Source organism: Phacochoerus africanus, chromosome 6 (assembly GCF_016906955.1).
Source record: "Phacochoerus africanus isolate WHEZ1 chromosome 6, ROS_Pafr_v1, whole genome shotgun sequence".
NCBI lineage: Eukaryota > Metazoa > Chordata > Mammalia > Artiodactyla > Suidae > Phacochoerus > Phacochoerus africanus.
Window position 1 is genome coordinate 56,988,234 of NC_062549.1, and position 25,101 is coordinate 57,013,334.

Genomic DNA, 25,101 nt, shown 5'->3' on the forward strand with positions numbered 1-25,101 from the left:
AAAGGAACCTGAATCATATGTTTCTTTTCACTTTGATAACATGTCTGGACTGTCATTTCAATGCCACCTTAGACTGAGGAAAGTCTTCTGAGCTACTAGATTTGAAAAATATTAACCAGATACTGGTTTGGAATTTTTCCAGCAGCAATGACAAGTTAGATTTCCATTCATTCATTTATTTATTGCTAATCCAACAGGGATTTTAAAGGAAATGTCTTGTGCAAAATGCTGCCTGGTGAATATTTATCATCTCTGCATTATTGTCCAGATTATTTTCTTCCATTCTTAGAGAAACAGCAGGTAGAAATAACGTTATCACCTTGAATGTAATTCAGTTGTAGGATAGAGGAAAGACAGATCAGTTAGGATGTTTGAACTTTAAAACATATCTAGAAAGCAGACTAATTATTCTTATGGTTCTAGTTCAACACTGAGTTACCTTAGAATAGTAACCTATAGATTTTGATAATATACATGCTTTAATAACTCATCAATTTTTTTTATTATGCAGACTGTTATGGTATCGTATCTTTTGGGTAAATGTGAGTACATCATAATAATTTTTTTTTTTTGGTGACATGGTGGGTATTTGAGGTTATTACAAGGTATTTGCAGACACTTCATTTTTTAGTTTCAATCTTAACAGTATTCTCAGTTTCATAAGTTGCTCAACTGTGTATATGAATGTAAGCCTGAGTGATAGACATATCTGACTTCTTCTAGTTGGGGGTGGGGGAAGCAAGAAAGATATTAAAATTTCTGCGAAGTTTCTCCTAAGTTTTAACAAATAACAGCATGCCAGGTCCATCAGTCAGCATAACTGGTTTGTGGAAGTGGCTCTACCCTCTCATATCGGCTCTCAGTCATTTTCCAAAATAATTTTCGGTTTCTAGTTAAAGTACTGTTGCCATGCCAGGACCCTGAATTATGGCAGATATCTGAGGCCAGGACGAGGGACTGCCAAGGCCAGACTGGGAATGGAACAAAGGGAGAGCCAGACCCAGGAGCTGGCAGGACCTCTGAGTGCTTAGAAACTAGCAGTTAAGGATGGAGCCTGGGGAACAGGACAATTTGCAAATATAGAGGTGCCCTTGGCCCAGCAAGTCAGAAGAACAGTCAGGAGGCATTGGCTGCCAGCGGCAGGGTGGGGGCCGGGTCGCTGGAAGTAGAGCCCATTTCTTCCTCTGCCAGGAAGCCCTTCCTACGCTTCTCACTGGCCATTTCCAGGTATGCGGTTCCCAGGTGTGCTGAGCCGGGCAGCCAGCCACATGGGGGGAAGGCCAGCGAGTTCACCTCCAGAGAAGGGACATGTAGGGACCTGCCCAGGGTGGGGGGCGTGGGAAGAACTAGGTGGGAGGTGGCACAAGTCTTCTTACTCCTGGTTCTGGCTCCTTCTCTTGGACCTTGGTGCTGCTTCTGTTCTGGAAAGCAATTCTGTGGTGCCCCTCCAGCTCTAAATAGATTAGTTAGTTGCAAGGCAGGAAGTTGAATAGCTTCAGGCTTTAGTCTCCTGGTTATTCTGGGGTTGTTTGATGTTAGCCCTTCTTTGAGACCCAGGCTTTGAGAAGAGCTTATTCTTTTTCTGTGACAGAGAAATGACCAGGACACAGCCATATTTTAAGTTCCAAGGGCCCTCACATCTGTTTGCTTTCATGCATTCTGTGTACGAATACACAGGATGATTTCAAAAGAACACTTCTTTATTTTCTCTCTCTCTTTATTGTATATTTATTTCTTATTCTGTCCCCTCTTAGCTCATTTTTATTTCATTAAAATATTATTATTATTTACTTTTTTTTAGGACCACACCCAAGGCATATGGAAGTTCCCAGGCTAGGGGTCGAATCAGAGCTGCAGCTGCTGGACCATGCCACAGTCACAGCAACGCAGGATCAGAGCCATGTCTGTGACCTACACCACAGCTCATGGCAACACTGGATCCTTAACCCACTGAGTGAGGCCAGGGTTTGAACCTGTGTCCTCATGGATACTAGTCAGGATCATTATACCTGAGCCACAACAGGAACTCATATTCTGTTAGATTCTAAATGGGCTGATGTGTCAAGTGTGTTTATTCAGTTGAGGGGCGAATACAGGATTAAGACCACAGGCAGAGCCTGATGGCCATTGTAATTGTTTATTTATTTACTACTTAACACATAATACCAGCTCGTTACTGTTCTTCCCTGCAGCTGGAGTGATATATCCTCTACCTCTGCCATAAAACCTTACTTACTGCTTGCAGCCTAATGGTCAAATTCACCCTCAACTGTAGAATCTTAAAAAAAAAAAAAAAAAAAAGTAAAAAAAGTGCAAATTTAATGCTTTGAAGAGTATCCAACTAAAGTAATAAAATAATAAGGATAAATTCTTAGGAGATCTATCTGTCAAACTTCGAAATTGGCATGTCAATTGTACTTAAATAGTATATCAAAGAAAATCACATGAGTTTGCTCCTGGCTCAGCATATGACATTGTCACTGCTGTGGCTTGGGTTACAGCGGTGGTGCACGTTTGATCCCTGGCCCCGGCAACTTCCACGTGCCACAGCTAAAAAAAAAAAAGAGAGAGAAAAGAAAGAAAGAAAATCACATTAAAAACTTCATGCTTTTACTTGTATTAAAAATTCTGTCATCAGTTTTATGTCATTTGTTTGCTTAGTGATTTCCTTTGCCAGCCATAATAGGAAAGAAAAAATCATTTCTGTTTCTAGGCCCATCATGTAATGTCTGTAAATGCAGTTGTGTTTTTAGTTCCTGTGTGTGTACTGTACCCATTATCAATCAAAGTTGCCTTTACTAATAGGTATAACAATCTTTCGTGGATGATCCCAGTGTTTCAAACAATCAGTTGAATCTCTGCGTTGTCCAAAGAAGACATGTGCTGCTCTAGGACCTTAGTTTGGCTGATTGGAAGCCATAGAATGGGTTGCTCACGGGCTTCCAAGTTTAAATTTAATATTACTTTTTTGAGAGATGATGGGTTTAGAGTGTGGGGTTTGATCACCTCTGTCATGTGACATTTCCTTGGACTTTCAGAGAGCTCCAATCTTTGTTGGGTGGGGGACCAGTCTGTCTCTCTGGGGCTCAAATCAAAATAAGATGGTTTAGCAGGGGAAAAAAGAAAAACACAGATGAGGATTCAGAAGAGGAGGAGTAGCTTGTGGGTTTGGGGCAACATAGCTGCCTTGGAGGATTCTAGGGTAACCCTGCAAGGCCACCCCAAAAGCATGCTTTCCCAAAGCCTCCAACTAAGCCTCAGAGCACAATCCATTTCCCTATTAGCCAGCGCGAATATAATATCTTTCTAAGGAGGCAGCATATGGGAGCTGCTGGGAGGGCCTTCCAGGCCAATTAAAAGGCAGATAGATCAGAGAACACAGGACCCCTGAAGCTGTCTGATCTTCTGCTTCTGATTTGTCTCAAGTGCAATTGACGGCCCCAACTTGCAATTTACAACGCAGGGGCTGGTATAGCTGGAGACTGGTCCAACGGAGAGGGAAGGTTTGACCATTTCCATGCAGTTAATTATTAAGGGCTGTCAGATGTCAGAATGGGAATCAGTAATATTGTGGTTAAACGCCCACCACATGTCTAATTTGAGTTGTGCCCACTACCTCCAGCACCAATTCAAATTAAGTCCACATTAATGTCTGATGACTCACAGCTGTGCAGCATACAACTCTGTGCCCTCCAGGGGTGGGAGGGGGGATTTGAAGATCAGTTTGTGCCAGATCATAATTATAAAAGATGTGCATCGTTCTTTGTCAGAATAGGCACTGTATAAGTGAAAACCATAGTTATTGTTATTATTATTATTTTAAAAAACCATCGTCATGCTTAAGAAAATGTCCATCTGTCAATTAGCTTCTTGGTGCAATTCATCCAGTTTAAAAAAGGCAATTCTGGGGGAAACAATATACATGTTGTCAGCGGGTGCCAAATAGGCCCCAAAGAGACAAGACTATGGCCAAATGAGAACTGAAGTAAGCCCGTCTCCATCATAATTCTCTATTAAACTTGATGAGAGTTTATATTGGGGGCTGCCAAAATACTCTCTCTCTTTTTTTTTTGGATGATGATGATTTGGACTCTACTGTTCCCAGTCAGCCTGTGGAGTGTGTCCTTGGTGCCCACCTGCCTAGCATTTGGTTAAGGGAGTTCTCCGGGGGTCTGCCACTGTGCCAGTGATCTCACAGCAGGCTTCTACCCATCCAGACAGGCAGAGAGCAGGTGTCACTCGGCTCAGAGGGGCACTCTGATGGTGTCCAGGGACCCTGGAAGCTTTGAGAGTGATGGCTGATTTCCAGCAATCCATCGGGAGGGCTGTATGGGGAACCCCTCATGCAGAAATATTTGGGGGTCCTGGGTTTACATATGGTTTTGTGATCTGTGGTCAATGGTGAGCGGGAGGGAATGGAAGTTGGTGGTGAGGGTAGGAAGCCAGGTGGGCTTGTTGGCCTTCCTGCCCCAGGGCCATTCCTTGTGGCTAGCTTGTGCAAAAGGCCATGCTTAGAGCGAATCTAGGGTTAGGCACAGTCTCTTAAGAATGATCAGCACTTCTGAGAAGACCAAAATGTAAATCCTTTTATTTACAAAACAGATGGTATAGACTCTTTACTTGGCAGAAATACTTTCTCATCATTTATAAGCAAATTGGCATGAGATCATTTCACAGAAATAAACCAAAGCTTAAAAAAAAAAAAATCATGCTCACTCTTGGTACCAGAGGTGTTTGGGTTTCTGTTTTAACTAAAAATCAAAAAGATATTTTGAAAGATAGGCAGATTAGGGCAAAATGGGACACAGATAAGATTTAAGCATCTTCACCACTGACCAAAGAAGCATTTAGGAAAGCCAAGTGGATGTGAGTGTGTCACATGCTGGGGTTTCTTACGAACAGACAGCAGGAGCTATGGACCAGAGACCTTGCTTGGGGCCAAGACATTATCTGACAGTTTCCATTGGAGTGTCTAAAAAAAGCCTCCTGGAAGGGGGCCTCCAGGCGGGAGCAGGGGGCCAAGGGCAGGCCACAGCCTGGTCACTCTGGCTAGTGTTCTCTTTCTGTCCTCCAAGTGGGCGATTAGGAAGCCCAAACCTAACGATCTATTGTGGATGGAGATCACAGTGGCTGTGGTTTCCCGAAGCTGCTGCTGACAGTGCCTTGACAAGGGCTCCAGCTCAGGGGTCACTTGAGTTGGAGCTGTGGGCTTTGTGTCCTGAGAAAACGCCAGACCCGGGGGGCCCTTGGGCAGAATGCAGAGAATGAAGTTGCTTCCTTTCATCAGGTTTTTTTTTTTTTTTTTTTGGTCCAGTCTAAGCTGGGCTGGTGCTGCTCTCTTCATTACTTATTTAAAGCAGAGTTATTTGTGCTGGTGCCCAGAGACTGGGTCGTGACTGTGGAAACTGCAGTACTCCCTAAAAAATAACCAGGCATCATGTCATGGCTGTGTCGTAATAATGCTGCCAATGGGGGGCGAGGGGGGGCATCTGAACTCAACTGCGGGTGGTATGACTAATGCGCCGATGACAGCACATCTGTTTGCAAGGTCTTTTTTTTCTTTTTGATCTAGTCCTCTGATTTCCCATTGTCAGAAACAATAAACAGTCCTACCTTTCTGCTTTGATATGGTTTTCTCTGCCTTTCAAAAGCATACGTTTGATGAGTTTTTCTATATCTTATATATATATATATATATTTTAATCTTTTTAGGGCCGCACCCGCAGCATATGGAGGTTCCCAGGCTAGGGGTCGAATTGGAGCTGTAGCCACCAGCCTATGCCAGAGCCACAGCAACTTGGGATCTGAGCCGTGTCTGTGACCTACACCACAGCTCACAGCAACACCAGATCCTTAACCCACTGAATGAGGCCAGGGATTGAACCCACGTCCTCATGGATGCTAGTCGGGTTCGTTAACCATAGAGCCACGACGGGAACTCCCATACTTCTTTTTTAATACCTTTTTTTTTTATTATTAAAGTATAGTTGATTTACAGTGTTGTGCCAATTTCTGCTATACAGCATAGTGACCCATACTACCTTCCATCATGTTCTATCCCAAGAGATTGTATATAGTTCCCTATGCTGTATGGTAGGATCTCATTGCTTTTCCATTCTAAATGTAGTAGTTTGCATCTACTAACCCCAAAATCCTCATCCATCCCACTCCCTTTCCCCTTCCCCTTGGCAACCACAGGTCTGTTTTCTATGTCTGTGAGTCTGTTTCTGTTAGATAGGTTCATTTGTGCCGTATTTTAGATTCCACATGTAAGTGATGTGATGTGGTGTTTGTCTTTCTCTTTCTGACTTACTTCACTTAGTATGAGAGTCTCTAGTTGCATCCATGTTGCTGCAAATGCCATTATTTTGTTCTTTTTTATGGTTGAGTAGTATTCCATTGTATATATGTACCACATCTTCTTAATCCATTCATCTGTCACTTGCTGATTTAGGTTGTTTCCAAGTCGGGGCTATTGTGAATAACACCACAGTTTTTAAAGGGCTGGGTGGTAAGTGCTGTAGAAAGATTGGGGTAGAAATTACATTTATGTCATGATGTCTACCAGGTCTTTTGAAAAGGGTCTCATGCCTGAGAAAATATAAATATCATCCCCAGGTGATATAAGCTAATAATTTCCACTAAGGGAAAGGTGGTCTCTAGGAGATGCAGAATGTTCCAGTTAGGCTTGCTCTGGCTGCTGGATATGGTCGTAGCCCAGGTGGGAACTAGTTCCCTGGTCCTGAGGAATGAAGTCCACTGAGATGCTAACAGGGTTGCATTCTGTTTTTTTTCTTTACTCCAGCTTTGCCATGTAAATACAGGCATTAAACTATCTAGATCTTGGAGTTCCCACTGTGGTGCAGTGTGTTAAATTAAAAAAAAAATCTAGGTCTCAGTTTCCCCATTTTTATTATTTTCTTTTTCTTCTCCCAGCATGCAGGACTTCCTGGGCCAGGGATTGAACCAGCGCCACAGCAGCAACCAGAACCACAAGTACGGTTGCGTTCTTCATGGGTAGGGATGAAAGCTCAGGCCTCCCCATTACTTCCTTTACTAGCCAAATGGCCTGGAGTAAGTTCCTTTTAATTTTTTAGCATCTTGGTAACTTTGTTGGCAAAAGAGGGAAAATAATAATAACTTCATAAGTTTGTTACGAGAAACCAGTGACACAGTATATATAAAGCAGTAGCCTAGTACCAGACACACCACAAGATCTCAACTCATGTGCTCTTCTTTCCTCTTTTTTCTATGACTTCACATTATAGATATCTTAATGATAGCTTTCATTTTAGTTATTACATGCAATTTTCAAAACAGCTTCATACGTATGGTAATTCTTTTTTTTTTTTTTTTTCTGTCTTTCTAGGGCCACACTCTTGGCATATGGAGGCTCCCAGGCAAGGGGTCTAATCGGAGCTGTTGCTATGGCCTACGCCAGAGCCACAGCAATGCCAGATCAGAGCCGTGTCTGTGACCTACACCATAGATCACGGCGACGCCAGATCCTTAACCCACTTCATACATATGGTAATTCTTGATAATGTACTTAATTTTTTAGCACTGGCCACGCATGCCATTTTTGATTTAAAAAATTTTTTTTTTCTTTTTATAGCCTCACCTGCAGCATATGGAAATTCCTGGGCTAGGATGTGGAACTGGAGCTGCAGCTGGGGCCTACACCTTAGCCATGGTGACACTGGATCCAAGCCCCATCCATGACCTGTGACACAGCTTGCAGTGACACTAGATCCTTAACCCAATGAGGGAGGCCAAGGATTGAACCCGCCTCCTTTCCAAGACTATGTTGGGTTCCTAACCTGCTGAGTCACTACAGGAACTCTCCATTTCTTAGTTTTATATATCTGTCTTCTCCTTAGAATATGCTTGTTCTTGGAAGACAAGGTCCATGCCTGCCTTGTTCACTTTGGTAAACTTGGTGTCTTATATCACTTACCGTGGAGGACACAGTCAACATTTGTGGGTATATAAATTAATCCTTAGGAAAACCCAGACTCTCACGTGATGAGAAAGAAGGAGTCTCATTGGAAAGTTAAGTAGTCGGTGGGGAAAGAAAAAAACTGTCCGCGTCTAGGTTCCCAGGTCCCCTGACTCCTGCTCTAATAATACCTGATAACCCGGTGGCTTTCCAGTAGCACTGGAATTTCCCTGCCCTGGCCTTGACCAGTACTTGGATACCTAGAATGACATCAGGTGGATGAGAGAGGAGAGCAAGAATGAATAGCGAAAAGTCCATTAAACCGGAAGCCTTAAAATTTCTACTTAGAAAACCTTGGGACAAATTCACCATGAGCCTTAAATGTCAGCCACATCTGAGTCATATCTTCTCTAGGCTCCAACCCTGCCAAATCCTCTCTCATGTTAGGTTTTATCTGTATGACATGTCCTTTATCTTTTTTATCTCCACTGTTATACCCTCCCTCCTTTGCCTGCCTAATTCCTATTTATTCAGATCTCAACCTAGAGGCTACTTTATGTACCATGTACATAGATCCTGGTTTAAGTGTTTCCAAATCTTGTAGTTCACCATCAGCAAAATGTATCATGTCACATTGAAATGTCCTTACTTCTCTGTGTCAATTCCCAACCCTTAAGCTTCCTAAGAGGGAGAAAAGTATCTGTCTCATATGCCCAGGACCCTCATATGCCCAGGACCATGCACAATGCCTAGCCTAAACTAGATGCTCAAAAAAATATTTGTTGAGGAGTTTCCTTTGTGGCTCAGTGGTTAACGAACCTGACTAGGATCCATGAGGACGTGGGTTTGATCCCTGGCCTTGCTCATTGCGTTAAGGATCCTGCATTGCCACAAGCTGTAGATGGGGCTTGGATCTGGTGTTGCCATGGCTGTGGCATAAGCCTACAGCTGCAACTCCAATTCTACCCTTAGCTTGGGAACTTCCATATGTTGCAGGTGCGGCTGTAAAAAAGAAAAAAAAGGATTTCCCTTCGTGGCTCAGCAGAAGCAAATCTGAGTAGCATCCATGAGGATAAAGTAGCATCCATGAGGATAAACCCCCTGCCTGGCTCAGGGGGTTAAGGATCTGGCGTTGCCATGAGCTGTGGTGTAGGTCGAAGATGGGACTTGGATCCCGAGTTGCCACGGATGTGGCGTAGGCAGGCAGCTACATCTCTGATTCAACCCCTAGCCTAGGAACCTCCATGTGCTGCAGGTGTGGCCCTAAAAAGACCAAAAAAAAAAAGACAGTATATGTCTGTGGGTCATCTAGACACATGCTGTATAGATATATGCAGAGTAGATAAAATATTTTTTCAATAATTTAAGATAGCAGGCTTTTGATTCCATTTGCAAAATAAGCCCTTTACTGATCATCCCCATTGAAGACTGGCATATATACATATATATATATATATATACACACACATACACATATACATATATATATACACACACACACATAAAATGATTTCTATTTTTTTCCATTATACCTGGTTTACAATGTTCTGTTAATTTTCTACTATACAGCATGGTGGCCCAGTTACACATACATGTATACATTCTTTTTTTTCACATTATCATGCTTTTTATTGCCATATGTGCCACATATGGAAGTTCCCAGGCTAGGGGTTGAATGGGTGCTGCAGCTGCCGGCCTACGCCACAGCCTACACCACAGCGACAACAATGCAGGATCCAAGCCACATCTTTGACCCATGCCACAGCTCACCACAGCACTGGATCCTTAACCCACTGAGTGAGGCCTGGGATTGAACCTGCATTCTCATAGATACTAGTTGGGTTCGTTACCACTGAGCCACAACAGGAACTCCCAGGCTGGCTTTTTGCAAACGAGGTGACCAAAGTGAATCTCTTGTTGTGTCAACACTGATTTTTTGAGTTTCCTGTTTCTCCATCACTTTGGCTCCTCTTTCTAGAAGGAAATGATCTTCATCCTCTAGGATATCTCTGGTCTCCAGCCCAGGTGAGCAGTGCAACACTTGTGCACCAGATCTTAGAAAGGCCATTTAGGAGCCTTTCAGTTAAATGAAGTATGAGAACTTTCGGGGTTTCCAGGATCTAAGCAACCAGGAACAATTCCCCACTGTTTTCAGCTAAGACAAACAGAAAGAAAAAAAAAGTAGGGGAGGAGGAACCAACTCAGTCTCTGATAAATAACCTTTCTATGTGAAGTGCACATCAGTCTGACATAAGTAATTAGCTGTCAGGTGCTGGGCTCTGCTGTCAGAGGCCAATTTTCAGATTAGTGTTAATTGCAGGGGGAGGGGGGATAGGGAGGGCTGATGGCCTTTGCTCCCACCCCCTCGCCCCTTCAGTGGACCGTCTTCCCCAGCTTGCTGCCAGTTTGACTGGAGCCTGGAGTAATGGAGCTGGCAGGGTGGAATCAATTACTGGCCAATGAAGATTTTTCCACAGGTCTGGGCTTGGGAGAGGAGGGCAATTCACGCTGCCTGGACAGCTGGCCTGACTGTCCACTGCAAAAGGAGCCCTCAGAGGGAGAGAGGGGCCAAGCTTTGTGATCATCCGCCCACAGCCCATACATTATTGACAGGAGTTGGCAGGGGTGCCCTGCCACCCCTCCTACTCCCGACTCTCTCCCGGTTTTGTGTCTGCACTGACTACCGCTTATCCCAAGGTCTTGCCATCCAAAGGAAAGCCCAGGCACAGAAATAGCCCAAGCCAATATGTTAATGGGTCTCAACTCAAGAGGAAAAAGAAAAATGAAGATGGCATAGTGTTAGTAGTCTAATGACACCATTTGGATGTGTTATTTGAGCAATTTAAAAAATTTAAACATTTAGGAAAAAATGGAGTTCTCGTTGTGGTTCTGTGGGTTAAGGACCCAACATAGTCTTCGTGAGGATGCAGTTTGATCCCTGGTCTTGCTCAGTGGGTTAAGGATCCATTGTTGCTGTAAGCTGAGGGGTGAGTCGAGGATGAGGCTCAGATCCCGAGTTGCTGTGGCTCTTTTGTAGGCCTGTAGCTGCAGCCCGATTTGACCCCTAGCTTGGGAACCTCCATATGCTGTAGGTGTGGCTATAAAAAGAAAAAAAAATTAACCATTTGTAATTATTAGGGTTGTGCTCTATATAATTTAGGTTCAACTGGAGTCATCACATGTAATTCATACTAGGACCTGGATTTTATTACCACTTCCAAAGTTTCAAGACATTGTGGGTATTTAGTCAACCTAGGATGCATTTTGGCATGGCATTTCAAATATCCACACCCGAGGTTTTCTGCTTATAATAATAAAATCTGTACAATCTGTACCAAGATATTTTGCTCTCAATTATCTACTGTGGTCTATGCTTTTAGCTGAAATTTTGAGCATGAATAACGATTTGGATGCTGAAAACTGTGCTTTATCTTTTTTCTTCTGCCTGTAGTTCTTTATTATGCAGGCAAATTCAAACAAATACTCCAATATTGTTTAACAGTATTTTTAATCTTTCAAAAGTAAAGAGCTCATGCCAGATAATGAGCCAAAATCCACTTGCCAATGATGTAAACATTTCAGAGAAATTTTAGTGTTTGAAAGACGAATTTAACTATTCAACTTTCCATTAAAAGCATATAAATACTGTCACATAAAAAGTTAAAATTTTTATACTTAAAAATTTTTAATAGCCTCTTATTTGATTTCCTTTTTATCATTTTTTCTTTGAGGAAACTGACATTCAGGCTGAATTCTTCTCTCTCTCTCTGTTTTGTATGTAAAATCTCTATGGATATTAGAGTTTAGCTGCCTAATTGAAATAGTTTTCATTACATTTATTCAGCTGAAGATTAAACAGGAGTTTAAAAAATAGGAGTTCCCGTTGTGGCTCAGTGGAAATGAATCTGACTAGCACCCATGAGGATGCAGGTTCAATCCCTGGCTTTGCTCAGTAGGTTGCTGTGGCTGTGGTGTAGGCCAGCAGCTTCAGCTCTGATTTGACCCCTAGCCTAGGAATCTCCATATGTCGAGGGCACAGCTCTAAAAAGAAGAGTTTAATTAAATAAGCATGGGGAGTTCCTGTTGTGGCTCAGGAGTAACGAACTGGATTAGTAACCATGAGGATTCGGGTTCGATCCCTGGCCTCGCTCAGTGGGTTAAGGATCCAGCATTGTGGTGAGCTGTGGGGTAGGCCAGCAGCTGCAGCTTGGATTCAGTGCCTAGCCAGGGAAATTCCATATGCCACAGATGCGGCGCTAAAAAGCAATAAATAAATAAATAAGCATGGGTCAGAAAATTCAAAAAAAGATGTTAGATGCTGCAGCTAAATGGATCCATTCCCCTTGGGTGACAACTTTCAGATACTGGGCCTAAAATTCTCTTGTCAATTAACAATTGGGATAAGAAATACAAGTCTGAGATCCACCTGGCCATACCCCCTGTTATCAAAGAAATGGGATCATGGGAAAACTCATCTTTCTCTCCATCAGGATGAGTAGTTTCCTGCTAGTTGCTCCGGAGGCAGACTGGAGGTGGGGGCATAGGAGGCGGAGTTAGAAACCCAGAATCCTCCCTTCTATTCTGTGCAAGGGACTGGGGTGCGAGGGCTACCAGGTGACTTTTTTAAAGCACACCTGTGATGATGTTAAAGGATCTTAAATTCCTCGATGCAAGTTTCGTGACCAAAGTCCTGTTTTGCAATGTCCTGATTAACCGCTGTGGAATCTTGAGTCCCTGGTAACTGAAATTTAAAATGATGTCAACGCTTGTTTTTTAAGAGCCACCACTAAATTATTCTGCCTGATTTCCAGCCTGGAGCAGGAATCTTGTATTAATTAGGATATCGTGGTTCTGTGATGTGACTCACTAATTTGATTTCCACTTTCGGAACAGTCATCCAGTTTGTTTCATGACTGTATTGGCTGGAAAATATTATTCTCCTCATTTTGAAAAATGGAGATGCTGATTCCAAGCACACACAGCCTTCTAGAGAACTTCGCTCCAGCCCTACAAGTTACTGTCACCTAGCTGGTGCTGTGACTGAGTCTTTGAAAGGCCCTGCTCGGCCCTATCACATATATATAACTTCCATTTAGTGATGGAGGGCTGCTGTGCATGCCATTTCTGTGCTTCATGGGTCAGATAACCCCCAGTTCACAATGGGCAGCTCAGCTTGCCTGGTGACTTGGTGGCCCATGGTAAAGCGTTGAGTCTCTCTCTGTAATGGCCCAGGAGTGGGTGAACATCTGTTTCTCAAAAGGAGGGTAGTTATCTGCAAAGGATAGTAAGGTATTGCTCCAAAATCCTCAGAGCCTGCACTGAGACTGATGTGCAGGGGTCTGCCAAGGGACGTAAACACCATCCTATCTGCCACTGACACTCCAAGCACCATTGAATCTGCTGGGTCATTTGGTCCAAGTGGCAGGGATGTTCGCACGGTGGCCCAGATCTCGGCAGAGCCTTCTCTTGTTTTGGGCCCTACTCAAAACTAAGAGCTTTTGGGGGTCACTTGGTAAGTGGGCCAGAGGGACAACACAGTCAAATGAGGGGAACGTGTTGCCTCCAAAATCCAAAGAGCCCCATGTGATGAGCCTCCTTTCTGGCTGTAGAAGGGGCCAGATGAACCACTTATCCTGCGCCTTAGAATGGATATCTCGACATGCCCACATCACTAGATCCTTGATGATTCCACTGAGGTGGAAGGCTCTTGCACTTTCGCCTAATTTATTTCCCACCCTCTGACACTCAAATGTTTTACCCGTAAGTTTTGAAGTGGTTGCTGTTTCATGCTTACTATTCAGAATAATCTCATCAATGTAAAGGGCCTTTGTGTATCTTGAGGAAAGGAGTGGTAATTGAGATTCCTGTGAACTGGGGAGTTGCCCTGGTGACTCAGTGCTAACAAACCCGACTAGCATCCGTGAGAACTCGGGTTCAATCCCTGGCCTCAATCAATGGGTTAAGTATCCGGTGTTGCCGTGAGCTGTAGTGTAGGCTGCAGACATGGCTTGGATCCCGTGTTGTTGTGGCTGTGGTGTAGGCTGGCAGCTACAGCTCCGATTCAACCCTTAGCCCGGGAACTTCCATATGCTGTGGGTGTGGCCCTAAAAAGACAAAAACCAAAACCAAAACCAAAACCCAAAAACCCAAAACCCTATGAACTGGATTATGGCATGAGGCTGGAGGGTTGATAGAACCCTGAGGTGGGATGGTGAAGGTCATTACCAGATGAAAGCACACTGCTTTGGGTGGGCCTTACAGACAGGTATGGAGGAAGAGGCATTTGCCGGATCAATAGTTGCATACTAGTTACCAGGGGATGTGTTAATGAGCTCAAGCAATGAAATCTCATCTGTTCAAGCAGCTGCAGTTGCGGTCATCACCTGGTCGAGCTGATGATAATCAACTGTTACTGTCCAAGCGACTCCATCTGGCTTCTGCCTTGGTCAGGGTAGGTGAGTTGAATGGGGATGTGGTGGAAATCACTACCCCCTTATCTTACAAATCCTTGATGGTGTCCCAAATTTCTACAATCCCTCCAGGAATGTGACATTGCCTTTGGTTTACTATTTCCCCAGGTAGAGGCAGTTCTAGTGGCTTCCATTTGGCATTTCCTCCTGTTATAGCCCACAGAACAGGGAACCAGCATGGAGAGTTTGCTAGCTTCTGCATATGTCTATCCCAGTTATGGATTCCAGAACTCAGAAAATAACCTCAGGATGGGTCCAGGGACTCACTAGGCACACTGTGAGATAGACCTGCACTAACACTCCATCTGTCACCTGACCTCTATGAGCCCCTATGCTGACTGGTGGACCGCAGTGGCATTCTGCATCTCTCGGAATTAGTGTCTGTTCACGGCTAGTGTCTAGCAGTTCCTGAAAGTTCTGATTGTTTCCTTTTCCTCAATGCACAGTAACCTTTAGGGAAGGCTGGGAGAAAGATTAACAGTGTACATTTTTGGCAGTGTACTGGGGTTCTTTTTTTCTTTCTTTTTTTCCTCTCTTTCTTTTCTTTCTTTCTTTTTTTTTTTTTTGTCTTTTTAAGGCCACACTCGTGGCGTATGGAAATTCTCATGCTGAGGTCAAATCAGAGCTGTAGTTTCCAGTCTACTTTACAGCCATAGCAACGCAAGATCTGAGCAATGTCTGCAACCTATACCACCGCTCACTGCAATGCCGGATCCTTAAACCACTGAGTGAGGCTAGGGATTGAACCTGCCTCCTCATGGATTCCAGTTGGGTTCATTACTGCTGAACCACGACAGGAACTCCCTGGGGTCCTTTCTTAGGGGGACCTGGCCTCTTCTTCCTTCAAGGGGTTTTGGGTCTGTAAACTGGCTCAAGTCTGGGAAGTGATTGAGAGGATGTGACTGTCTGTTTTTATGAGTCAGATTAGACTTTTGTTTACTTGACCTGGAACTTTCCTACTCACATGGACCAAGTATGAATTTAGTAGGCTTCTGCATTAGGTAGTGCTCTCCAGAGAAACAGAACTGAGAGGGCAGGGGGGTCAGATGGAGAAGGGGTCTTCAGTATATACTAGAGCTGCCCTTGGTGGCCATGTGACCTGGGTGTGGAGAGTGAGGGAGTCCGTGATGAGGCTCATTGGGGGAGGGGGAGGTGGCCTTGCAGCAAAGACTGAGGGGCGCCAGGAGCTGCAGGGCTGGAAGACCAGATGGAGGATGGGGCAGAAACTCGGAGGGGTCAACCACCAATGAAAGCCAAGGCGAGGCCAAGTCAGCCTGAAAGAGCTGACAAAGAATAGACGGCGAGTTTATCAGCTGCAGGATGCTAGCAACAGACACCAGCTGAACGCTCAGGAACTACTCAAGCCAAAGATTCCCCAGTGGAGTTCAGAGGAGCCAGTCTGCAGCTGGTCCAGAGAACAGCAGGCCAGTCCTAAGACCCAGTTACCCAGCCTCTGTGAGGTCACTGGGCTGCCTGGGACACCCGGCCGCCTTCTGGAGAGGATTGAGGGAGGAGAAATATAAAGAGCATCACCTAATGAACTTTCTAAGTGTACTGCCTGGATTAAAGCTTAAGACAGAGATTTAGTTATTGTTTTCTCACAGCCAAGCCAACGGGGCCAAATCAAATCAGACCAGGGCAAAAAATAAGCTAATTTTCTCTGCATCTCTGAATGGCAGCATGAGTCCATTTGCAGTCCCTCTAGGCCTATGACTTTTCTCTCGGTAACTGAAATCCTCTAAGCCATAGTCAGGTGCATCCACGTTGGTTGCGGAGCGATGAAACACTGCCGTGGGGACCTGAGGTTTGTCCTCCACCTCTCAGGCCTCTCTCTCCTCATTTGTAAAATGACAGTGTGCATTAAAATGTTCTGTAATGTTTTTTGTACTCCCAACAGTCTATAACCAAAACCAAAACCAAAACAAACAAAAAACACATGCTTATGGTACTCTGTGGACACTAGAGTTTTCTAGAGCAGAAAAGAAAGAGCTCATACCTCCCAGAGTTTTCCTGACTTAGAGAAGTCCACTGTAGGTATTGTCAGAAAGTTCCACATAGTTCTGTGTCTTGCCTTTAAAAATGCATGTAGATTTTGTAGTATATTTCACAATATATATGCTTGTTTTAATGTAAAAACAATCTTTAAATTACTTGCCATTGACCAGAACTGCTGGACTAGAAGAGACACCACATTTATCCTGTGGCTTCACTTATTCTCTGGAGCACTGCTCATACCCTGGGGAGCACTTGTTGGAACCCAGGATGGGAGCACCATGAGGATTGACTTAGGCTGGCATACTTTCCATTGCAGAAGTTCAAGTTCTAGATCTAGAGACCAGCAAGAACATCTTCCCTTCCCCTACAGTGAGGACTTCAGTTTCCTCATGTAAAATAGAGTCTAATCTAAACCCCATGAGATGTCCCCTCTCACCCAACAGCATGGCCACTATCAAAAGAAAAGACAATAACAAGTGTTGATGGGGATGTGGAGAACTTGGAAGACTTGAGCATTGTTGGTGTGAATATAAACTCTGGAAAGTAGTATGGCAGTTTTTCAAAAAAACTAAGAATAAATTCCAGTAATCCCATCTCCGGATTTTTATCTCAAAGAACTCAAAGCATGATCTTCAAGAGATCTTTACATATCCACGTTCATCACAATATTCTTCGCAATTGCCAAGAGGTGGAAACAGACCAATATCCATCACCATACAAATGGATAAATAAAATGTAGTATATATACATACAATAGGACATTGTGTAGCCTTAAAAAAAGTGGATATCCTATCACACACTACAACACCAGTGAGCCTTGAGGACATTGTGCTAAGTGAAATAAGCCAGTCACAAAAAGACAGATACTATATGACTCCATTTACCTGCGGTAGCTAAAGTCATCAAAAGTGTGGAAACTGGAAGAAAAATGGTGGTTGCCAAGGGCCAGTGGGAGGAAGAAAGACGAATTAGGAGGGTATAGAGTTTCAGCATTGTAAGATTAAAAAGTTCTAGAGATTTGTTGCACAACAATCTGAATTGTACTACTTTACACTTAAACATGGTTAAGACGTCAAGTTTAAGTTATGTGTTTTTTACCACTATAAAGAAAAAATAAAAGTGTCCTTATTTAGATAGTATGGTTTCCTTTAGAAAAGAACAAGCAAGGTACTGGCCCAGCAAATGACAAGGTGAAATTTTCTTATAGCCCAAACCTGCTTTCTTCCCCTTCCCCTCTAGCCCCTAGAAGTCAGAGGACCAGGTCTTCATCCCTTTGCTGTTCCTGGCTCCTCAAAGGTTACAAGTATGTGTGTGCCATTAAGGGAGGCTGAGTTAAGGACTTGTGGAAAATTTACTGCTAATTTTGCAGTTTCCATTTTCCAATGTCCTTATTTTTGTTGATTAAATTGCAACCACTTTAAAAAATATTGATGAATAAAAATGTGTAAAATCTTCCAGGATTCCATTGGGTAGTGGCAATGCCTTTATTAGGGGCATTAGGGATTAAATGGATGTGTGCACACACGCGAGCACGCGCGCACACACACACACACCGCGACACTCACATGCTCTCTCATATGCCTCTTCCACAGCCCCAGTCTCACCCCACAGCAAACATGATGAATTCACATCCTGAGGCGGGTGTACCACCAACAAAATCTGACCGGAGGAAACAATTTCAATTCAATCAGAGGCCTCCTGCGGTTGAAGTTTACAAGGAGCGCTGCCAAGTCCCACTTTCTTGGCGGACAAACTGTGCAGACTTGGGGCCTGCTGGGAGGGTGAGGCATTTCTTACTTTCAAAAGCGGGTCGATCCAAGATGTTTGTATTATTTCGGTGCTGTTTTTCCGACAGAGCCGGGGGTTGGCGGGGTGGGGGTGGGAAGTTCTTTCCTTGTTCCTGATATTTTCCAGAGATCAAAATGAAAACACAATGCGCGGAGAGTAATCAGCAAGCCTGCAGAAGAATTGCATGTACTTTTGATTTCTATAAAACCCACACGACACTGCTTTAACTTTTCATTCCGCGTGGAGGTCGGCGAGGGGAGCCGGCAGATTTAGATCCTAGCGCGGATATCAGGCTCCTCATCCTTGCGCGGATATCAGGCTCCTCATCCTTGCGCATTCTTAGCAGGTATTATGAGGATGGTCCAAGCCAGCAAGTGTTTTTCTTGAACCTATTTGCATTTGGTTCTCCACCAGATGTGAGCCTAAGGAGTTAGTTAACAGTCAGTTCCTGCTCTTCGGGAAGTTTCTGTGTGAGATTGACAACATGGACCCGGACACGCTTATAAAACATGACCCATGCATCCTTTTACTTTGTCAAATGTATTGACCTCTGCTGTGGTCCAGGCGCTGTGCCTGGTACTAAGCATTCAGAATTATAACAGAAAACTGCCCTCAGCGAGCTTCCAGTCTAGATGGAGAGAGGGGCAAGCAGAGGATGACAAGGCAGTGTGGTAAATGTCAGAGAGGCTGTGTCTGTTAGGTTTTTCTTTGACAGCCTAACAGGTAATTATCTCATAGAAGGACAATGGGAATCACATGGAACCAGGAACAGCTGCACCTGCAGGTCTCTGGGGAATTGGAATGCCCTGCAAAAATGTGAAAGAGGTGTGGGATCTCAGGCAGCTTTCACAAGCACTCCACTCAGAGACTCGTGTTGGGGCGACGCATCCCCTCCATTTGTCCCACTTCTGTTCCATAATCTCACTTCACTCAAGTATTTTTTCTCTACCTCGTGGTTCCTACTTGCTCATCATAGCTGCTTACTGATAACTTCGTCTGACTGCCTGAGGAACTCTGATTACTGTCTTTGTTCAGCTTTTCCCCCTGATACCACGTGTGCAACCTGGTGCTCCATGTCTGATAAAATCACCTTGTCTCTGTGGGGCACAGTTTTTATTCCAGCCCACTTATAGATCACCTATAGGTTGAATATCCTTGATCTGAGGCTTCTGTGTTGCCATTGCCCCAGGGAGCTAGGCATCCAGTACCATAAGCATCAGATGAGAGGCACACCGGGCAGCTCCTATAGGGAGCTCCTGGGCAGGCAGTGAGAAGGGACTGCCATCAAAGCAATCACCGTGGATATGAGCTTAAACATTCAGGGCTCTGGGAACACGGAGGGCAACCAGCTCAGACAACAGACTCAAAACAGCCTGCACAGAGGAGACTGCCTCTAAGCTGAGCTTGAAGAGGGAGAGAAAGTTTCCCCAGAGGGGGCTCCTGGAGTGATGGGGATGGAGGTGGAATAACAGCATTCCTGACAGAGGAAACTTTTAGTTTAAAAGTCCCAAGAGGGGTGAGTGTGTGTGAGTGTGTGTGTGTGTGTGTGTGTGTGTTGCTATTCTAGTTTGATTGGTTTGGTTTTTCTAATTGAAGTACAATTGACTAACAATCTTATGTTAATTTCAGGTGTGCAACATTGTAATTTGATATTTTTGTATATTACAAAATGATCACAGTGATAAGCCTAGTTACCATCTGTCATGGTACAAAGTTACTATGATATTATTGACTATATTCCTTATGCTGTGCATTATATGCCCAGTGACTTGTTTTATGACTGGGAGTTTGTATCTCTTAATTTCTCCCACCGATTTCACTCATTCCCACTCCTTCTTTCCCTCTGGCAACCACCTATTTGTTCTCTATGAGTCTGTTTCTGTGTTGTTACGTTTGTTCATTTGTTTTGTTTCTTAGATTCCACATATTAAAAAAAATCTTGTAATATTTCTCTCTCTGTTTGACTTATTCCTCTTAGCATAATACCCACTAGGTCCATCCATATTGTTGCAAATGGCAAGATTTCATTCTTTTTTATGGCTGAATAATATTTCACTATCTATCTATAGCTATATTTTATACCATATCTATATAACCACATTTTCTTTATCCATTCATCTACCAATAGACATTTACATTGCTTTAGTATCTTGGCTAATGCTGAATCAAACATAGGGGTGCATTTATCTTTTCGAATCATTGTTTTTATTTTCTACAGAAAAATGCCCAGAAGTGGGATTTTTGGATTGTACGGAAGTTCTATTTTTAGTTTTTTTTGAGGAATCTCATGCTGTTTTCCATTGCAGCCATACCAATTTACATTCCGACTCACTGTATGTGAGGTGTACGTTCCCTTCTGTCCACATTCTCACCAACATTTGTTATTTCTTGTCTTTTTGATGGTAGCCATTCTGACAGGTGTGAGGTGCTATTGCCTTGTGGTTTTGATTTGCATTTCCCTGATGACTTGTGACATTGGCCATCTTTTTTATGTGTCTGTTGGCCATCTGTATGTCTTCTTTGGAAAAATGTCAATTTAGGTTCTCTGCCCATTTTTTTAATAAGGCTGATTTTTTTTCCTATTGAATTGTATGAATTCTTTGTATATTCAGTATTAACTCATCAGAGGTATCATTTGTGAATATCTTCTCTTGTTCAGTAGGCTGCCTTTTTGTTTTGTTGATAGTTTCCTTTGCTGTGGAAAAGCTTTCTAGTTTTACATAGTCCCATTTATTTAGATTTGCTTTTGTTTCCTTTGCCTCAGGTGACATATCCAAGAAAATATTGCTAAGACCAACATCAAAGGGTGTACTGCCTATGTTTTCTTCTAAGGATTTTATGGTTTCAGACCTTACATTTGTCTTCCATACATTTTGAATTTACTTTTTTTATGTGGTATGAGAAAGTAGTCCAGTTTGATTCTTTAGCATGTAGCTTTCCAGTTTTCCAGCACCACTCATTGAAGAGGCTGTCTTTTCCCCATTGTATATTCTTGCCTCCTTTGTCATATAGTAATTAACTATATAAGCATAGGTTTGTTTCTGGGCTCTCTATTCTGTTCCATTGATCTATGTGTCTGTTTTTACGCCAGTACCATATTGTATTGATTACCATAGCTTTGTGGTGTAGTTTGAAATCAGGGCATGTGATACCACAAGCTTTGTTCTTTCTCAAGATCCCTTTGGTTATTCATGGTCTTTTGTGCATCCATACACATTTTAGAATTATTTTTTATAGTTCTGTGAAAAATGTCCTTTGTACTTTGATAAGTATTTGAATCAGTAGATTGGCTTGGTATAATGATAATTTTAATGATATTAATTCTTCCAGCCCATGAACATGGTATATATTTCCATTTGTTTGTGTCATCTTCAATTTCTTTCATCAATGTGTTACACTTTCATGAGTGCTCATCTTTGGGTCTCTTGTAGGCAGCGTATATATGGATTTTTTTTTCTTTTTTATGGCCGAACCTGCAGTATATGGAAGTTCCTGGGCCAGAGGTCAAATCAGAGCTTCAGCTGCAGCCTATATCACAGCCACAGCAATACCAGATCTGAGCTGTATCTGTGACCTACTACTGCAGCTTGCAGCAATGCTGCATTCTTAACCCACTAAGTGAGGCCGTGGATCAAACGCTCATCCTCACAGAGACAATGTTGGGTCCTTAACCTGCTGAGTGATAAGGGGAACTCCTGGATTTTTAAAAATCAATTCAGTGACTCTATGTCTTTCTGCTTACTTTAAAATAATTATTGATAGGTATGTACTTATTGCCTTTTTTGTTAATTGTTTCTCTTTTTTTATAGGGTTTTTTTTTAATTGTTGTTCTTTTCCTCTTCTTTTGCTCTCTTTCCTTGTGATCTGATGACTTTCTTTAGTGCTATGTTTGGATTATTTTCTATTTTTTTGTGTATGTATCTACTAAAGATTTTTGATTTGTTCTTACCATGAAGTTCCTATATAACAACCCATATACATATATACATCATTATTCTAAGTTGTGATGTCTTAAGTTCAAATGCAATCTAACAACCCTGAATTTTTACTAACCTCCCCCACCTTTAATGTTTGGGTTTTGGGGGCTACACCTGTGGCATGTGGTAATTCCTGGGCCAGGGATTGAAATTCCCTGTGCCACAGCTGTGGCAAAAACTTAACCTGCTGCACCACAAGGGAACTCCCTATCTTTAATGTTTTTGGTATCAATTTTTTTCTTTTTTCATTAAAGTATAGTTGATTTACAATGTTTTTTCAATTTCTGTTGTACAACGAAGTGACCCAATCACACACAGTTCCCTGTGCTGAACAGTGGGGCCACATTGCCCATCCATTCCAAATATAACATTTTGCATCCAAAAACTCTGAACTGCCCATCCATTCCAATCCTTCCCCCCTTCCCTCTGGGAATCACAAGTCTGCTCTCCTTGGCTGGGATCTGTTTCTGTCTTGTAGATAGTATCATCTGTGCCATATTTTAGATTCCACAAATAAGTGATATCATATGGTATTTTTTTTTCTTTCTGGCTTACTTCACTTAGTATGAGATCTCTAGTTCCATCCATGTTCTGCCACTGGCATTAGTTTCTCTTTTTATGGCCGATTAGTATTCCGTTGTATATATGTACAACGTCTTCTTAATCCATTCATCTGTTGATGGGCATTTAGGTTGCTTTCATGTCTTAGTTATTGTGAATAGCACTGCAATGAACGTAGGAGTGCATGTATGTTTTTCAATGAAAATTTTGTCTGCATGTATGCCCAGGAGTGGGATTGTTGGATCATATGGTAGTTCTATATTTAGTTTTCATATTTTACATCTTTTTCTTGTTTTGTATTTATTTTATTTGCTTATTGTATATATAGATGATTTTACTACTTTTGTCTTAACCTTCCCACTGGCTTCACAAGTGATTGATCTCCTACTTTACTGTATTTTTATCTTTTTCAATAAGGTTTTTTCTTTCATAATTTTCATATTTCTAGTTGCTGTCTTTTCTTTTTTGCTTAGTGAAGTCCTTTTAATATTTCTTGTAAAACTGGTTTAGTAGTGCTGAACTCTTTTAGGTTTTACTTGTCTGTGAAACTTTGTATCTCTCCTTCAAATCTGAATGATAACTTTGCTGGGTAGAGTATTCTTAGTTGTAGCTTTTTTCCTTTAATCACTTTGACTATATTGTGCTGCTCCTTTCTGCCCTGCAAAATTTCTGCTGCAAATTCAGCTGATAGACTTATAGAGGTTCTCAATAAGTAGTTGCTTTTCCTTTTCTGCTTGTAAGATTTTCTCTTTAATTTTCGCTATTTTAATTATAATGTGTTTTGGTGTGACCTCTTTGGGACTCTATGCTTCCTGCATCTGGATGTCCACTTCCTTTTCCAGGTTAGGGAAGTTTTCAGCTATTATTTCTTCAAATAACTTCTCTGCCTCTTTCCCTGTCCTTTCCTCTTTTGCACCACTATAATGTGAATATTAGTATGCTTGATGTTGTTTCAGAAGTATCTTAAACTATCCTCATTTTTAAAAAACTATTTTTTCTTTTTTCTATTCAGCTTTGGTGATTTCCAATAATCTGTCTTCCAATTCATTCCTCTGTACCATCTAATCTACTGTTGATTTCTTCAAGTGTATTTTTTATTTTACCTATTGTATTCTTCAGCTCTGTTTGGTTCTTTTTTATATTTTTAAACTTTTTGTTAAACTCTCACTGAGTTCATTCATTTTCTCTCAAGTTCATTGAGAATTATTATTATTATTATTATTATTATTATTATTATTATTATTACCTGGAATTCTGTTGAGTAGATTGCTGGGGTTTTGTTTTGTTCCTTTGTTTGGAACATATTCCTCTGTCTCCTCATTTTGCCTAAATTTCCATGTTTATTCCTATGGATTGGGTAGGTCAGTTATGTTTCCTGATCTTAGAGAACTGGCTTTATGTAGGACACATCCTATAAGGGCCAGCAACACGCTCCCCTCTGGCTATCAGAATGATATGCTCTAGGGGTTCCTCATATGTGGTCTGCATGGGCCCTTCTGTTGTGGTGGGGCCAACTACTGTGGGTATACTGGTAGGTAGGATTGGCACCAAGCCTTGTTAGCTTCCAGGCCATTCCTTGAGCAGTAACTGCTGACCTGCTTGTGGGTGGTGTCATGTCCCATTATGGTTGGTGTCATGTCCCATTATGGTTGGCTACATGTCCTGAGGATCCTGAGACTGGCTCGCTGCTAAGCAGGAAAGCCTCTAATGCCTAGAAGGAGGACTCCAAAATGTGCTTACCACCACCAATGTCTACCAATGTGGTAGAAGAGGCTTCTCAAATTTCTGCCACTAGTGTGTTTGTCCCCACAGTGATCTCTGTTTGTCTCCTGCCTATCCAGGAGGCTCTCCAAGATCATCAAATGGGTCATGTGAGATATGGTGTGTGCTCTAGAAGAGTGGAATCTCTGTTTCCTACAGCCCTCCAGATCTCATGTATGGAAGCCCTGCTAGCCTTCAAATCCAGATATTCTGGGGGCTTTTCTTGCTGGTGGAGGACCCTAGGGCTCAGAGCCCAATGTGGGGCTTGGATCCCTTGCTCCTTGGTTAGAACCTCTGAAGGTGTGGGATTGTCTTTTCTGGGGTTTTGGATCTTGACTATACTGAATCTCTGCCTCTCCTATCTATCTTTTTGTGATTACTTATTTATATCTTAAGTTGTAAAAGATTTTTTTCTGCTAGTGTTCAGGCTGTCCTCATTGTTAGTTATTCTGTAAGTAGTTATAATTTTTGCTGTGCTCATGGGAGGAGGTGAGCTCAGAGTCTTCCTTCTCCATCATCATGACCACCTCTCTGTTTTGCTTTGGTTTCAACTCAAGCTGAAAATTTCTGCCTTTATTTTGTAAAATTGGTCGTCTCTCTGGGTGTATTA

General features: G+C 42.5%; 1 long non-coding RNA gene across 1 annotated transcript in view; it reads left to right on the forward strand.

The window, feature by feature from the left end:
• Window positions 1-980: 980 nt before the first annotated feature.
• Window positions 981-25,101, forward strand: part of LOC125128810 (uncharacterized) — a 58,206-nt gene continuing 34,085 nt past the window's right edge. The window contains exon 1 of the long non-coding RNA XR_007135325.1: window positions 981-1,227. This is a non-coding gene — a long non-coding RNA (uncharacterized LOC125128810). The remainder of the gene's footprint in view (window positions 1,228-25,101) is intronic.